The 4,719-nt window shown below is 36.2% G+C and overlaps 1 long non-coding RNA gene across 1 annotated transcript; it reads right to left on the bottom strand.

The window, feature by feature from the left end:
• Positions 1 to 2,694: 2,694 nt before the first annotated feature.
• Positions 2,695 to 3,146, bottom strand: LOC149821310 (uncharacterized). Its single transcript, XR_016426601.1, has 2 exons — positions 3,063 to 3,146; positions 2,695 to 2,971 (listed from the first exon to the last, which is right to left on the bottom strand). It is a non-coding gene; the product is annotated as an uncharacterized LOC149821310 (long non-coding RNA).
• Positions 3,147 to 4,719: the final 1,573 nt, after the last annotated feature.

Below are 4,719 nucleotides of genomic sequence, written 5' to 3'. Positions count from 1 at the left end.
CACACCCACATGGTTGGATTTGCAAAAAAAAAGTGTTGAAAATGCCCATATTTCTAGTTCTCATATTCTAGTGACTATATATAGTGCACCCAAATTTTTTAAAGTACTGCATTGCCGCATCCACACTCGTATCCACACCCGCACTTATGCAACATAGGCTATAACTGATTGCTAACTAAAAAATATAAACATGACCAATTTACTGTTTTCTTGATAGTTTTGCTCCTGTTTGGTTGAAATCATAGCACCATTTTTCAGGTGACACCTTATATGGCGCCTGATTTTTTCAACTAACAACTTGCATGCAGCCTAATTTTTCAGGGCGGCAACTTAGATAAGCGGTTTAACCAAGATGCCTAATTTTTCAGGCGACAAAGGATAAAACCATAAAAAAAAATCAATTGGAAAGATTTGTCATCTTTCGGGTCGTGAATTAGCCATGTTTGTCATATTTTTTCAGTCTCAACCAAAACACGGAATGGTGCCAAAAGTGAGTGTCATATATGTCTTTGTCAGTTATTAAATTATTATGTTGCTCATAGTTGTTGCTTGCTTGCACCTTACAGCAATTGCAACCAAACGCAAGAATCTCAACACTGTTGGCCACGTTTGTGTACCTTTTGTGCTTGGCAATTTTTCCGAGAAAACCATTTTTTTTCCCCCACAGTTTCTTTCTTCTTAACTGTGGCTGAAAGGCTGTTGTTTCAGGTCTTTATTTTTACTCTCCCTCTACATTTTCTTCTTCTTGCTCTTGGAAAGAACATAGTATACTCTTGCAAAGTCATAGAGCAGCTAATTTTTATATGAAAATCAATACTTTCTCCTGTAACACTAAATGTAAATGAAATATTGTATAAGATATTTTTTCAGATCAATGGAAAAATAAACCTTTTTGTGGCAATAACTGTCGCTGCAGAGATATAATAGTCTTTGCCCATGAGGTGATTAAGTGGCACGTAAATGTGCCAGTATAGAATTTTAGAGGCACTTGCTAGAGACTTATACCAGCGATAGAAATTCCTGTGATAAGTCTTGTAGTGACAAATCAAATTTTCTGCTATAGGTTTATAGCGGCAATCACAAGTTTCCACCATAACCCAACAGCAATACTATCTCCACTGGCGGTCGATGAGCCCGTTGCTCCACCATTAGTACCTAACGCTATAGTCCCATTTTCTATGTGATTTTTGCTGTAGAGTACATTGTCACTCACACCTCTCCTCATATGACTTCATTTTCTTGAAGTTTTCTACAGTTTCTACCTACTCTCTCTCTCTTTAAATTTTGTTTTCATACTACACACTGAAAATTTCTCTAAAGTTAAAATCCATTTTAAAGAAGCTCTTGGATTTAGTTGGATTCAACTTTTCTGCGTAAATGAACATAACAAGCTAGTGTAAAAGACAAAAGGAACTTTTGATTCTTGAGATTCTAAATAATGTGATTCATTTTCTCATGAAATTCACTTTTATATGTCAAACTGAATCCTTTTCTCCTAGTTTGCCTATAGTGATCAACTTTTCTTCTTGCGTCGCTTCATGAATGTAGGCAATGTAGCTTTCTTCCATGTGAATGAAGTTTTGTTTGAAATCAGTTTTGCTAGCATCCTAACCTATGGTTCTACAACTCATTCTTATCAACGACTTTCAATTGTGTCATCCAACTTGGTGCCATCGTGCTTATTGTTCAAGGATACATAAATATAAATAAACAAACAAATATATGAGTGATGAAAGCATCCTAAATGAGTTTTTCGGGATTTTGGGTCTTTTTTTCGCAATTCTAACCCCTAGATATTCGACATGATCAATTTACTAAGAATCAAATGTTGGGTCATGTTTTTTTCTTTTTTTTTGAGAGAGAGAAGCTGAGTCATGTTTTTTCAATTAAAAGAAAAATGTGAAATTTGGGGACTTGAAAATTTTCGAAGATTTAAGGCAGTAGACTTTTCAAACCTTTATAATAACCTACTCTTGTGTGGGAGATAACACTTTAGGAGCTGATCCTTATAAAATCACGTACGCACGTACGTAGATCACATCTGTATGGTTAAATTTTAAAAATACGGTGCAAGTGCTATCTTAGTTCAGCAAGAAACATGCTTGAACTAGGATGTCAAGTGGTCGGGTTTACCAAATCCTATAGAGTCCGAGTATGGTGATTATAAATAAGAGGGCCCGATTAAGGCCCAGGTCTGGACCCGAAGGTCTGATTAATACATGAAACCACATATAGTTGTGAAATTTTATACCAGACCTAGGCCCGGCCCAAGTTTCGATTATGACCCATAATTTGTCAATGTAAAAATGATAAAAAATATTATGGCCAAGGTCTGCTTCATGTAGTTCTTATCAGATCCGGGTATGGTTTCTCTAATGGTGGGTCTGATTAAACACGATCCGGACCCGATATCGTACCCGTAACCGTAACCAGGGCCAGGTTGACACCCTAGGTTGAACCATCTTAAGCTGTTAAGCATCAATCTTTTTTCTATATAGGACATGATTGTCAGCCTCTTAGGACTGTAATTTAAGTTTAAATAATGATGCAAGAGCTAGGATATGGGCCACTTTTCTTGATTGGTAGAACCATGAAGCCTGCTATCTCTGAAAGTCCCAACCAGATCTCAATCTGCTTGTAGCATACAACTTCCCCATTTAATTAAAGAAAATGGAAAATAGAAAAGAAAGGATCTTTAAGCTAAATAGGCACGCATATTCATATATTTCATTAGTCTTAAGACGTACATAAAAGTGGATTTCCTTCCACAGCTTTTCTAGTACTGTTACCCAAGTGAAATCCTCATAACCACAAAGATCAGACACATCTTATTACATACTCTGCTAGGTGTCACCATTTCCATACTGGAAACATGTCTCATTTTTTGCAGGTGCAATTGGGACAGGTGCAGGTGGGGCCACAATTGTACCCTCTGTTTAAAGCCATTGCTCCTTCATACACCTCCATGTATCTGCTTAAAGCGTACACACAAAAGAATTCATAATTTTTTATATATTATAAAAAAAAAAGATTTGATGGTAATGAATACTGATGAACTATACCCTGTTTCTGTGGACACATCTACAATCCTTGCCTCAACAGTTCGTTCACTGTACAGACTTATTTCCGGGTACATTTTGCAACTGGAACAACTTAAAATAATTAGTCCGGGCCACATTAAAAACTAAGACAGTTTTCTTCTTCTTCTTTTTTTTTCTTTTCTTGTCTTAATGGAATATGAGAGATGGAATGGCTAAACTCACTCATTCTAGCTAGCTGAATGGGATCTTAATTATGTTCAACATAATGGATCTGATATTACGTAATGTTTCTCTCTCTCTCTCTCTCTCTCTCTCTCTCTCTCTCTCTATATATATATATATATATATATATATATATATATATATATATATTGGCGAACATAGTTTTCAAAGAATTTTTTTTCGCTTGCTTGTATAGCATGAGAAAAACAGAGTGGAAAAATGTGAAAAAATGAGAGAGAGGAGGAGGGGTGGTGGTGGAGCCTCCTTAATTTTTTTCCTTTACCCTTTTCCCTGTACTGTCCCCTCATCCACAAACCCAACACCACAGCCACCGTCGAGCTGGCCAAATGACTGTCTGAGGCCACTCTGATAGGTACATCTCTCTCTCTCCTTGAATTATTTTTGATGATTAAAAATTTGGTGCACTGTTGACCGTTGATTTTTCAACCCGCAAAAAAAATCCAACGTCAGGCTTAAAAATAATATGCACAAGGCATAATAGTTATGATATTATAGAAAACCTTAGTGATTGAGTCATCTCAATATCATGGATAGGTGAGCTCAACGAAGGCGCATGCACCCTCACTGAGAAAGTGAAGATCCTTCATAGGCTCATAGCTGATATAAAAAGAAAATAGATAAAGAAGAAAAACAGAAGAAAAGAGGACTTACCACCCCCCACATCCATTCCCACACTTGCAGCCACTCCCACAGCCACAGTTTCCACCACAGCAAGACATCTTTTCTCTCTACTTTTTAAGCAACTCTCAAACAACTAGTCCCTTGAATGGACTAAGGTGCATCACCTCCTCTATTTTATAGGTCTAGAGTCGCTCCTTTTTATTCTTTTTCTTTTTCTTTACGCTAACAGTAAACATTACCATTTACTGTTTCAGCATTTCATGTCCCATGCTTTATTGAGGTGACTGCTTTGACATCGACATGAAGAACAATACCCAGCGTTCATTTTTGGCATCTATCCGTCAAAAAAAGTTTAAAATTTTAAGTATGTACGAAGAAATCACCAATCCCATTCTTTTCTTAAAATAAAACTGTGCCCACTAATGACTGTATGCTTTTAAAGTAAAACTACTTTTCCTTTCTTTTTTATGTTTTAGTGTAGACCTTAGTAGTTTGGCCACCGATTCAGCTGTATCGGCCCATACGGATACTCAAGTGATTGGTTCAGTATTGGTCCAAAAATAATACAAAATTATTAGGTGTCGATCATAACGTTGACATGTGTTAAAAGTATTAAAATAGTTTTAAAATAATATTAAAAATTATTTTTGGTATTTTTTATATTTATTTAAAACTAACTGATTCAGGCTTGCAAAGTATCGATTTTCTGCAGATACTATGTGTATCAGCCGGTAGGCCGATACACACTGATACTAATAACATTGGTGTAGGCAAACCATACATTCTCTAGGAAATGGATCCCCTCATACCAATT

This window comes from Nuphar pumila, chromosome 12 (assembly GCF_984573655.1).
Source record: "Nuphar pumila chromosome 12, dmNupPumi1.hap1.1, whole genome shotgun sequence".
NCBI lineage: Eukaryota > Viridiplantae > Streptophyta > Magnoliopsida > Nymphaeales > Nymphaeaceae > Nuphar > Nuphar pumila.
The sequence above is the reverse complement of the archived record's forward strand: the minus strand, read 5'-3'. Positions and strand labels throughout refer to the sequence as shown.